The sequence below is a fragment of the Mytilus trossulus genome, chromosome 11 (assembly GCF_036588685.1).
Source record: "Mytilus trossulus isolate FHL-02 chromosome 11, PNRI_Mtr1.1.1.hap1, whole genome shotgun sequence".
Taxonomy (NCBI): Eukaryota; Metazoa; Mollusca; class Bivalvia; order Mytilida; family Mytilidae; genus Mytilus; species Mytilus trossulus.
This window is the reverse complement of record NC_086383.1, coordinates 36469660-36483600: the sequence shown is the minus strand read 5'-3', so window position 1 is coordinate 36483600 and position 13941 is coordinate 36469660.

Here is a 13941-nt window from a genome sequence, read left to right as displayed (position 1 = left end):
CAAACTTGGCCACAATCATCCTTGGGGTATGTAGTTTAAAAAATGTGTGGCGTGACCCGTCAAACCTACCAAGATGGCCGCCATGGCTAAAAATAGAACATAGGGGTAAAATGCAGTTTTTGGCTTATAACTCAAAAACCAAAGCATTTAAAGCAAATCTGACAGGGGTAAAATTGTTGATCAGGTCAAGATCTATCTGCCCTGAAATTTTCAGAAGAATCGGACAACCTGTTGTTGGGTTGCTGCCTGTGAAATGGTTATTTTAAGGAAATTTTGCAGTTTTTGGTTATTATCTTGAATACTATTATAGATAGAGATAAACTGTAAACAGCAATAATGTTCAGCAAAGTAAGACCTACAAATAAGTCAAATGACCAAAACGGTCAGTCGACCCCTTAAGGAGTTATTGCCCTTTACAGTAAATTTTTAACAACTTTTCGTCATTTTTTGTTACTTTTCTAAAAATCTTCTTCTCTGAAACTACTTTGCCAAATTTAACCAAACTTGGCCACAATTATCATTGTGGTTTACAGTTTATAAAATGTGTCCGATGACCCAGCCTACCAAACAAAATGGCCGACATGGCTAAAATTAGAACATAGTGGTAAAATGCAGTTTTTGCTTTATATCTTTGAAACTAAGACATTTAGGGCAAATCTTTCAAGATTTTAATGTCCATCAGAATAAATATATCCCCTCACAAATTTTCAATTGAATCGGACAACCTGTTGTCGGGTTGCTGCCCTAAAATTGGTGATTTTAAGGAAATTTTGCAGTTTTTGGTTATTATCTTGAATACTATTATAGATAGAGATAAACTGTAAACAGCAATAATGTTCAGCAAAGTAAGATCTACAAATAAGTCAGCATGATCAAAATTGTTAGAGGACCCCTTAAGGAGTTATTGCCCTTTATAGTCAATATTGAACAACTTTTCGTCATTTTTGTAACTTGTATAAAAATCATTTCTAAAACTACTTGGCCAAATTTAACCAAACTTGGCCACAATCATAATACTAGGGTATCTTTTTTTTTAAAAGTGTCTAATGACCCCGCCTACCAACGAAGATGGCCAACATCTGTAAACACATTAACAGGTGAGCGACACAGGCTCTTGAGAGCCTCTAGTTTTTATTATGCTTGTTGATATTTTTTGTTATATTGTTTACACAATGAAATTAACAAGTCAAGTAAATAAAATGTAGTGCACATAGTCTTTAATATTAAAAAACAATATTTGGCATATAGACCCAATCTGACAGGAATATTTTGAGTACCAAGTAATATCTTCTTAAAATGAATGCACTCATCAAACCTAATGGTTAATTGTAATTGAAGACAAAGCCTTCCAAAGTTTGGACACAATCATTGTAGTGTAAACCCGTATGCTTTCTGTAATCGATTGTAGACATTAGAAAATCTTATTTTGGGTTCTTGTTTATGTACTTTGTTCCGTCACCTATCAATTCTTTCAACAATATTAGTATTTCATTGATAAATTGGCATAAAAGGACACTTACCATTTAACGCTGTTATCTTTTTCTGTGTACAGTATTTGAAAGGATGCGTTTTCTGACTCGGAAAGGAAGCAAAAACACCGATTGGAAGCGTTATGAATATAACGTGACGGTACCCAAATTGCACCTATGATCAAGACAAAAACTTCTATTTTGTGTTTATTTTGTAGCCGTATCCTTCTTTATTATATAGGTACACCAATTTGATTTTCACTCCATATGTTATCATAGAAAAATTGGTCTGAACTTACCTCCAAACCATCAATAATTCTGTAATGAGGAGTACCCAAATTTCAACTATGCTTAAATTCTCATAGTCAAAAGTCAAATAACAGAGCTTTTGCTTATTTTTAAAATATTTTGAACAATTGGATATTTGTCCATGCTTACTCTTAATTTTTTAAGAAATGGATACGTGAAACATATTGTCTTTGCTAATTTTTAGTAAATCTTAGTAATCTTTTACAAAAATCTTCTCCTCTGAAACTACTGGGCCAAATTAATCCACAATTGGCCACAATCATCTTTTGGGTATGTAGTTTAAAAAATGTGTCTGGTGACCCGGCCATCCAACCAAGATGGCAGCCATGGCTAAAAATAGAACATAGGGGTAAAATGCAGTTTTTGGCTTATAACTCAAAAACCAAAGCATTTAGAGCAAATCTGACATAGATTAAATTGTTTATTGGGTCAACATCTATCTGCCCTGAAATTTTCAGATGGATCAGACAACCTGTTGTTAGGTTGCTGCCCCTGAATTGGGAATTTTTAGGAAATTTTGCCATTTTTATACGACCACAAAAATTGAAAATTTTTTGGTCGTATATTGGTATCACGTTGGCTGTGTTGTCGTCGTCACTGTTGTCGTCCACATACTTTTAGTTTTGGCACTCTAACTTTAGTAAAAGTGAAAAGAAATCTATGAAATTTTAACACAAGGTTTATGACCACAAAAGGAAGGTAGGGATTGATTTTGGAAGTTTTGGTCCCAACATTTTAGGAATTAGGGGCCAAAAAGGGCCTAAATAAGCATTTTCTTGGTTTTCGCTCAATAACTTTAGTATAAGTTAATAGAAATCTATGAAATTTTGACACAAGGTTTATGACCACAAAAGGAAGGTTGGGATTGATTTTGGGAGTTGAGGTCCCAGTAGTCAGCACTTCGGTGTTGACATGAATATCAATTATATGGTCATTTTTATAAATTTTCTGTTTACAAAACTTTGAATTTTTCGAAAAACTACGGATTTTCTTACCCCAGGAGTAGATTACCTTAGCCGTATTTGGCACAACTTTTTGGAATGTTGGGTCCTCAATGCTCTTCAACTTTGTATTTATTTGGCTTTTTTAACTATTTTGATATGAGCGTCACTGATGAGTCTTGTGTAGACGAAACGCGCGTCTGGCGTATAAAATTATAATCCTGGTACTTTTGATAACTATAATCATATACCAATGAGACATAGTTATTCAATGGGTATATACCCTATACAACGTTGGGGCAGCCCCGATGTTCCGACACCCCGTTAGTCCGACACCCCATTGGTCCGACACCCCACTAGTCCGACACCCCACTGGTCCGACACCCCATTTGTCCGACACCTCATTGATCCGACACCCCATTGATCCGACACACCAATAGTCCGACAATACAATTAATCCCGATCAATAGTAGTAAGCTGATATACAGAAACTTACTAATTTGTGAACCTAGACCAGTTTTTAGAGAGCAATCAGGGACACATCGATAGTACTATTATGTAAATGTTTATCTTTACGATTTATTGATTGATTGTTGGTTGCTTAATGTCCAGTGGCAAATATTTCATGCATATTCAAGAGGAGAACAAGTTAACAATAAATACAATAGGTAGGTATTGTCACAACAAAGGCCATCTGGGATGATGGTCGGGGAAATTTGGACTGCCACTGTAAAATAAGGGTACATTGGATAGGGACAGAAATTTTGCCTTGCAACAGGCCACCTACGGACCACTCAAAGAGTTGTAGCATTATCTTTACGAGGAACAACATAAGATAACTTGCATACCGAAACTGTGAACACACATTTCCACATCAATGAACTTGTCAATTAACCCGCTATTCGAACGGAATTGCTTACCCCTCACCCATTATTGCGGGAGATGCAAACAACAATCTTCAACTTCCACTCAGTTGTCCTATCAGATAGATCTGTTGTATTTGAAATAAAAGTGAACACAAATTCAGGAATTTTGCGACTTAGATCAAGGGGTACCCCTAGAGTATCTATATAAAAGGCAACAAAAAATCGACCAATAAGGAGCCTGTAATTCAGTGGTTGTCGTTTGTTTATGTGTTACATATTTGTTTTTCGTTCATTTTTTTACATAAATAAGGCCGTTAGTTTTTCGTTTGAATTGTTTTACATTGTCTTAATCGGGGCCTTTTATAGCTGACTATGCAGTATTGGCTTTGCTCATTGTTGAAAGCCATACGGTGACCTATAGTTGTTAATGTCTGTGTCATTTTGGTCTTTTGTGGATAGTTGTCTCATAGGCAATCATACCACATCTTCTTTTTTATACTATAAGTATGTAAGAAAATAGGACAATACAAATGTTCAAGTAAAGCAATCCCTATACAGTATTGTTAGGGGCAAACTGAAACACGACTCCAGGTGCAAGAGTTTCTCGCTGCATTGAAGACCCATAAGTGGCCTTCGGCTGTTGTCTGTTCTTTGGTCTGATTGTTTTCTCTTTCACACATTTCCCATTTCCATACTCAATTGGACTATTAAATAAAAGTTGTTCAAAACAAAAACTTGCACTCACAACCTAAAATGTAACTAGGTGATCTGGAAGGATATAAACAACACTACAAAGAAAGTCTCATCAGAAGATCGTTATATTCTACTTGTTACCGGTATACATTGTGCAACAGTAGTTTCACGGAACCAAGAAAAAAAACCAAGTACATATATATACTGAACTACTTTAGAAACGCAACACTCATTTTGTTGATTTTTTTTACCAAATCTTTTTTGATTCTCTTACAACTACTTTTCATGCTTATCATGCTTTTTTCTCCTTACAAAAAATCAAAATCAGACTTACCTGTGGTTATTGAACATACCATTTTTTTGAAGTCGCACGAATTTCTTAAAGCGAAATTTTGGTCCCATGAAAGATTGTTTCAGTTTTTTTGTATCTTCATTTAAACATGCCCTTTTTATATTATTATGTCATGTTAAATGACCATTTTCAGTATTGGCACCCTGCCCTTTTGAAATCCTAACAAAGGAGATTTGGGGTTATTGCTCCAAGGTGGCTTTAGGCTTTATTAAATTAAATATATTCCTGACTTGGTACAGGCATTTCCTTATGTAGAAAATAGTGGATTAGTCCTAGTTTTGTACTAGCACATGTAGCATGACTAGCTAAACTATTCACTTGCATGACTCTAATTATAATGCAATATAATTACACATGATAAAGCTATTCTTCTTATATCATACATTTGTCATATGATGTACATGCCTTGTATTATTTTAGAGATGTTTTATTTTTAGTACGGGTATGGATAGTAAACCACATATTGACAGATTATCAGCATGAGAGAAGCAGGGATGTCGCTGAAACAACTGCACGTATTTTTGGTCATCACCATTCCACTATAAGTCGTTTTGAGAATAAAAATAAGGCACTAAACAATGTTAAAGACCTTCCGAGATAAAGAAGACCCCCTATACCATTTGCTAGGGAAAATCAAGCATAATGAAGGTTGGTCAGAAGGAAACCCATTGCATACAATACAATTCTAAAAAGAGAGTGGTGGGCATACAGGAGCCTTTTAAGAAGAACTGTTCGAGATCGACTCATCGCTACTGGTTATCGTGCGATAAGACCATTTCGGAGACATTTGCTTACGAACAGACACACAGTTTTCCGTATCCAATGTAGTGCAGAGCTCGCTAAAGTTGCAAATTAGCATCGTGGAGGAAGATCCATTGTTCCAATGGAATTCGGTTCATCTTCCTTGGACGGATCGTAGCCCGGATTTGAACCATATCGAGCATATATGGGACACTATTGGGTGGAACATGCGCGAAAGGACACCCCAGTTCGTACACATCATGAAATAATCAATGCCCTTCATGAGAAATGGTTGCTGCTACCTTAGCAACAAATAAGTCGATTTTTGGCAAGAACCAGGAGACGTTTAGATGCGGTTATCCGTTTGAATGGAGGCTGCGCACAAAGTACTAATTCTTTGGCGTATAACGATCAACCATGATGTGAACAGTCATCTGAAGATTAATTTTGAAATGTCTGACATTGTAAAGTTCGACTACAGTAAAAGTTGTAAAATGCATTTTTTTGTACAAAAAACACTTCATTTTGTTATTAAAATTGTGGTTATATAAATCATTTTTTTTCAAACATTTTTTGTTTGTTTTATCATAAACTATGTTTCAATAATATTATACAACTATTTTATTATATTTCATCCAAAAAAAGAGGCTGATTTTTCAAATTTTAAAAAATCAAGGTGTTGCAATACTTTTTTCCATGTGTATATTATGTTTGCAGGGAAATGCATACTTTAATGTCTCAAACCAAAGAAGGGCTACAAAATTGTTTATCCTCATTGGAACTTTATTGTCAAAAATGGCAATTATCATTGAATATAGAAAAAACTCAAATAATAGTATTTAACAAATCAGGTAAATTATTGAAAGACTGTAATTTTTATTTTGAGCAAAATCTGATCAAAAGTGTTCAAGAGTATAAATACCTAGGTATTGTAATGAGAGCATCTGGTTCTTTCAGTACTGCAGTTGAAGATCTTAGTAAGAAAGCACTTAAAGTAATTTTCATGATTAAATAGTAAATTTCACAGTACACATAATAACACACCTTTGCTTTTAAAACTTTTTGACTCCTGTGTAAAACCAGTCCTTCTCTATGGAAGTGAATTGTGGGGTCCGTACATTCTTAACCTGGACAAAAGATTAACACAAGGTTCAAATGATGATTTAGAAAAAACTTTTTTAAATTTTGCTCCTGAAAAGGTTCACATTCGATATTGTAAATATGTACTTGGTGCCACTAAATATGCTCCTAATATTGCAAGTATGGCAGAACTTGGTCGTTATCCAATCTCTATTATTGTTATTTTGCAATCTCTTAAATACTGGCTATATTTGTATAAAGACCCTCTTTTGAATTTTTCAAAATTAGCATATAAGTCAATCGAAGAAGTTGATTGTACCTTTCCATGTACCTTCAATAAACATATTTTTAAGTTTCTAAAATTAATTAATTTTGACCATGTTTGGAATAATAAAGGAACTATGTCAGAAGGAAAACTCATATCTGCAGTGAAAAAGATTTTACAAGAAAGATATGGAAATTATTTTTTCTCATGTTTGTCAGGTGAAAAGCAAAACAAACTACGCACATATTACAAGTTAAAAGAGGAATATAAACCTGAGACTTATACAAAGTTAAATATCCCAAAACAATATGTTAGACAATTATGTAAATTAAGAATTTCTAACCACAATTTACACATTGAAAAAGGCAGATATAATCAAACGCCTTTGGATCAAAGAATATGTACACATTGTATTGATAACAAAATTGAAGATGAGTTTCATTTCATATGTGAATGCAACCTCTATCACGAGGAGAGGGAAAAGTTATATGATGACATTGTTAATATTATACCATGTTTTTGCAATTTAAATAATTTTAATAAATTTAAATATTTAATGAACTGTTCGGAGACTGATGTTCTCACCAGATTTCTTATATATATAGACAAATGTATTTTGATTAGACATTCATCAGTGGGAATAATTGCATAATATTGAAATGTGAGTTTTGTCTCTTGCTTGTTATAAGTGTCAAAATTGTTGTCTGTTATGTTTTATTTTTGTTTTGTATATGTTTTTTTTTATATGTGTTTATGTGTTTCAGCGATGATCCTTTTGTACTGGATTTTATACTGAATAAAATTAGTTAGTTAGTTAGTTACTTAAACCCCATGCCTACTTTGGTGAATATATATACTTTTCAATTAATCGGAAACTGTTCATGTTCATGAAATGTAAAAATAGTTTCGATGAAACCTTCTCAAATTACGTCAACGAATAAATATCAGGAAATAAGTTAAAACTCAAATGAAACTAAAACAATTGATATGTTTGTACAATTCAATTGTATCTTACCTCTATATCCATAAGTTGTGTCTTTGTTTATTCACTTTAAAAAAACACACAGATTTGTCAAATTCGGGAAATTCGGGAAAACCCAAAAATACTTGTGAAGCTGTTTAGGGAGCTACCATTTGATTTTTTATGGGGGGGGGGGGGGGCAAAATAGGCAGGAGTTTTGAGTAAAAAAAAAGGCAGGATGAGACACTTGCAAAAAAAAAAAGTCAGAATAAACTAAAAAAAAAAAAAAGGCAGGACCGAATAGAGTGAAAAATAAAAAGGCAGGACAGAGGTTACAGCTAAAAAAAATGCAGGACAAAATTTTTCATCCTAGCCCCCCCATAAAAATCAAATGATAGCTCCCTTATTTCATTACGTCATGTAGATATTATGCGTATAAATATGTGACAACTTAACGAATCGAATATGTATGTTGTTTATACAGAGCAAACGCCACATTTATTTTTACTGTACATACAATTCTTACTTTATGTCAACAATGTAAATTTTAGAACTGTATTTTCTTCAATTTAAGAACCTTGCTAAACTGCAAAAAAAATATGTTTTAGGAAAACAAAGTTCTCAATCCCAACTTCGAAGATATTTATAAATATCTTGTTTTGGACTAATTGGTATTTTTTGCAATTTATTTTAATGTTATGATAATGTACTTCAAAGGTTAGTTTTATTTATAGACGAGTTTAAAAAATGCAGAAAAATATAAGCTCTCTAAATATAAAAAATTCGTATATTATAAATTTAGAAGAACTGGCTGCGAAATAAGACAGAAATGTCAATGTTTATATCATTGGACATGCCAGGAAAAATACGGCAATGAGTGCTGGAATTTTGTTAGACATGCGAAGTTCATAAAAACCACTAAAATTGATTTATATATTTATTAACTACCATCCTATATCATTAACATGTTACGCAAATCAAAATAACTGCCAATAATATACAGTAAGAACATAAAATTTTGCAGAATACCCCGATCGGGATATTATGAAATAACCCGCTTAGGGATTTAGTGTTTCTATCATGAAAGCTAGTCTAATGGAATTTATTGCTAACCATCAAACTTATTGAATAACAGATTCATTTTTTTTCTTCAAGTATCTGATTCATATGTTTAATAAACAACAATTGGTTTAATTATATATGGTTTACATTTCAATTCTTTAACATAAGATGTAACTTAACGTAGAAGTTTCTTCCAGGTACAACATATTAAATACAATACAAGTCTTCCTTATTAAGAAGGAAAATGGACATATATAGGCATTTAATCTGCATCCCAGTTTGCAACCAGAAATAAATTTGCCATGTATAATTGCATAGAAGATCAACCCGAGGTTTGTTGGTCACATTCTGAGTTATGCTTATATGTTAGGGATTTAGTGTTTCTATCATGAAAGCTAGTCTAATGGAATTTATTGCTAACCATCAAACTTATTGAATAACAGATTCATTCAATAGTTAACTTCCTTTTTGACATATTTACATGTAAGAGAAGAGTTACATGTATTACTGCCATGGTTTAACTCGATCGGGCGTTAACTATTTCAAGCTGACTGAACATGGACCATTCCATCTAAAAAGGTGTTTTTAAATAGGCCTTTTAAGAAATGTACACTTAATTATCTGGATCAATTTTTAACTTTGTTACGTTCAATCTTGAATTCGTTTCAATACCCAGTTTGACACCCGACAGAACTTTCTTTGTCTGTCTACGTGGACACTATTCACCTTGCCATAACGACTATATTCAATATCAATCAATACAGGTTAACAGATCAAGAAGAACTCAGTCAGAATAAAAATGTTGGGTTGATGTTTAGACGAGTTGTATATACATTATGTACACAGCCATGTTTCACCATCATTGATGGCGATCCGATGGATACATCTGTTGTAGAGTTGTCACTGACTCAGACGTACTTATAAATATAATTATTTTCTGTGACTGTATATTACATTAATTTGTAGGATCCTTTACTATAGATAATTTAGCTGATCTGTAACAATAACATCTTCATGCCTTATATATCATGTACTGTAGTACGGCCGCTAGATTAAAGCTGACGAGGAAAGGTAACACACGGCCAGCGAAAGCTCTTTTATTGAGAGCCCAGGTGGTCGTGTGGTCTAGCGGGACGGCTGCAGTGCAGGCGATTGGTGTCACGATATTACAGTAGCATGGGTTCGAATCCCGGCGAGGGAAGAACCAAAAATTTGCGAAAGCAAATTTACAGATCTAACATTGTTGGGTGATGTTTAGACGAGTTGTATATATATATATATACGTCTTCAAATTTCGAAGTGTCAGCATTTCACTAAAATAAACGCAATTGAGCTTATTTTTGCAATTAAGCTAGCGAGTAGCTTTCATCGTATGTTAAAGATGCATACTAGCCTTCCCCGAGATGATTCGAGTTAACTATTTGAGATTCCCCAAACAGAAGCGGAAAAAGATGTGACAATTTACGCTTTGGAGGGAGAGGGGAGACAACTCCATCAAACCCCCCCCCCCCCCCCCCCCTTCCCCGCATTGCAGAAACATGTGGTGGAACAGAGAGGATAAGGGTTCCTCATATATGGCTCAATAATACTAAATATGGATTAGGTACCGACCTTTAACTTGCAAGGGAGAACGGGGGGGGGGGGGGGGGGGGGGGGGGGGGGGGGCAATGGTTTTTTCTTTAAAAAATATTCTGTTGCTGAACTTGATAAATCATCTGACTGTGATGGATTGACTCTGACACTATGTCTTCTGGCCACAGTACAACTAGTGGTACAGGATAAATCATCTGACTGTGATAGATTTACTCTGACGCCATTTCTATTGGTCAAGGTATCATTATTGTTACAGGATAAATCATCTGACTGTGATAGATTGACTCTGACACCATGTCTATAGGTCACAGTATCATTATTATTACGCGATAAATAATCTGACTGTGATAGATTCCATCTGAAACCATGTCTATATGTCACAGTATCATTATTATTACGGGATAAATCACCTGACAGTGATAGATTGACTCTGACACCACGTCTAAAAGCCACAGTACCATTTTTGTTACAGGATAAATCATCTGACTGTGATAGATGGACTCTGATACTATGTCTATTAGTCAAAGTATCTTATTGTTACAGGATAAATCATCTGGCTGTGATAGATTGATTCTGACACTATGTCTATAGCTCACAGTATTGTGATATGTTTACTCTGACGCCATTTCTTTTGGTCAAGGTATCATTATTGTTACAGGATAATTCATCGGACTGTGATAGATTGACTTTGACACCATGTCTATAGGTCACAGTATCATTATTGTTACGGGATAAATCATCTGACTGTGATAGATTGACTCTTACACGATGTCTATAGGTCACAGTATCATTATTATTACGGGATAAATCATCTGACTGTGATAAATTGACTCTGACACTATGTCTATAGGCCACAGTACCATTATTGCTACAGAATAAATCACCTGACTGTGATAGATTGACTCTGACACCACGTCTATAGGCCACAGTGCCATTTTTGTAACAGGATAAATCATCTGACTGTGATAGATTGACTATGACACCATGTCTATAGGCCACAGTACCATTTTTGTTACAGGATAAATCATCTGACTGTGATAGATTGACTCTAACACTATGTCTATAGGCCAAAGTATCATTATTGTTACAGGATAAATCATCTGACTGTGATAGATTGATTCTGACACTATGCCTATAGGTCACAGTATCATTATTGTTACAGGATAAATCATCTGACTTGTGATAGATTGACTCTGACACCATGTCTATAGGTCTAGTATCATTATTGTTACGGGATAAATAATCTGACTGTGATAGATTGACTGTGACACCATGTCTATAGGTCACAGTATCGTTATTATTACGGGATAAATCATCTGACTGTGATAGATTGACTCTGACACCATTTCTATTGGTCACAGTATCATTATTGTTATAGGATAAATCATCTGACTGTGATAGATTGTTTCTGACATCATGTCTATAGGTGACAGTATCATTATTGGTACAAGATAAATCATCTGACTGTGATAGATTAACTCTGACACCATGTTTATAGGTCACAGTATCATTATTGTTACAGGATATATCATTTGACTGTGATAGATAGACTCTGACACTATGTCTATAGGCCACAGTATCATTATTGTTACAGGATAAATCATCTGACTGTGATAGATTGACTCTGACACCATGTCTATAGGTCACAGTATCATTATTATTACGCGATAAATAATCTGACTGTGTTAGATTCCATCTGAAACCATGTCTATATGTCACAGTATCATTATTATTACGGGATAAATCACCTGACAGTGATAGATTGACTCTGACACCACGTCTAAAGGCCACAGTACCATTTTTGTTACAGGATAAATCATCTGACTGTGATAGATGGACTCTGATACTATGTCTATACGTCAAAGTATCTTATTTTTACAGGATAAATCATCTGGCTGTGATAGATTGATTCTGACACTATGTCTATAGCTCACAGTATTGTGATATGTTTACTCTGACGCCATTTCTTTTGGTCAAGGTATCATTATTGTTACAGGATAATTCATCGGACTGTGATAGATTGACTCTGACATCATGTCTATAGGTCACAGTATCATTATTGTTACGGGATAAATCATCTGACTGTGATAGATTGACTCTTACACGATGTCTATAGGTCACAGTATCATTATTATTACGGGATAAATCATCTGACTGTGTTAAATTGACTCTGACACTATGTCTATAGGCCGCAGTACCATTATTGCTACAGAATAAATCACCTGACTGTGATAGATTGACTCTGACACCACGTCTATAGGCCACAGTGCCATTTTTGTAACAGGATAAATCATCTGACTGTGATAGATTGACTATGACACCATGTCTATAGGCCACAGTACCATTTTTGTTACAGGATAAATCATCTGACTGTGATAGATTGACTCTAACACTATGTCTATAGGTCAAAGTATCATTATTGTTACAGGATAAATCATCTGACTGTGATAGATTGATTCTGACACTATGTCTATAGGTCACACTATCATTATTGTTACAGGATAAATCATCTGACTTGTGATAGATTGACTCGTGGGAACATGTGTACTGAGTTTCAAGTTGATTGTACTTCAACTTCATCAACCAGATGCTATGCAGGGCGCAGCTTTATATGACGGCAGAGGTCGAACTCTGAATGGTTGGGGCAAGTATGGACACAACATTCAAGCTGGATACAGCTCTGAATTTGGATTGTGATAAAAAAGTTGACACAGCATAGGTTTCTGACACAGAACAAATGTGGTCTAATGATTTTTAACTAATTTTTTTACGCTTTTGAGCAATTCACTATGCTGTTGAATATTAATCCTCTCAACAATAAAAAGATATTTGAAGACATTTTCTTTTTAATTTCTGAAATCTGAAATGAGAAAAATTGACCTTCCTCCAATTTTTTTTTCACCTCCCCCTTAGTATAATAGTGACACAACATCCACGTATTCCAACATCAATCGGAATTACGATAAAATATGCAATTTCAATAACACATGTGGACACAAACATGATGGTAGTCTCACATTGATATGTTCATAATTATAAATTAATTGTTAACAAAACTCAGCTCAAAATATGTAGGCCTATAGAAAACTAGAGGGTCCAAGGACCCTGTGTCGCTCACCTGATATTTTTATTTACAATTGATGCATGATAAATGCAACTGTTGTACTGTCGTTTAGTTTCAGAGATATAATACTAAAAAGTGCGTTTGAAACCTATGTTTTATTTCAGCCATGTGGGCAGGCAGGGTCATCATACACAGTGGTCCCTGGATATCCTAGTGGTGATTTAAACCAAGTTTGTTTAAATTTGACAGTTGTTTCAGGGGAGAATTTTGTAAAATTTATCTAACGAGAAATGCAAAGTAATGAGAAAGTTGTGAAGTTGTTTTGTTGTTGCGCACCCCCCCCCCCCCGCTCCCCCTTTGCCAAAAAAAACAAAAAGGTAATAAAAAATTATCATATAAGGGCAATCTATCCTATTAATGATTTCTGCAAAATTCAGTTGATTGTGCAAGGGTTGTATAGCCAGCTGAGGTCGTTAAAACTCTCTTTTGTTGTTGCAGATAGATCTTGACCTGATAAACAATTTTACCACATGTCAGATTTGCTC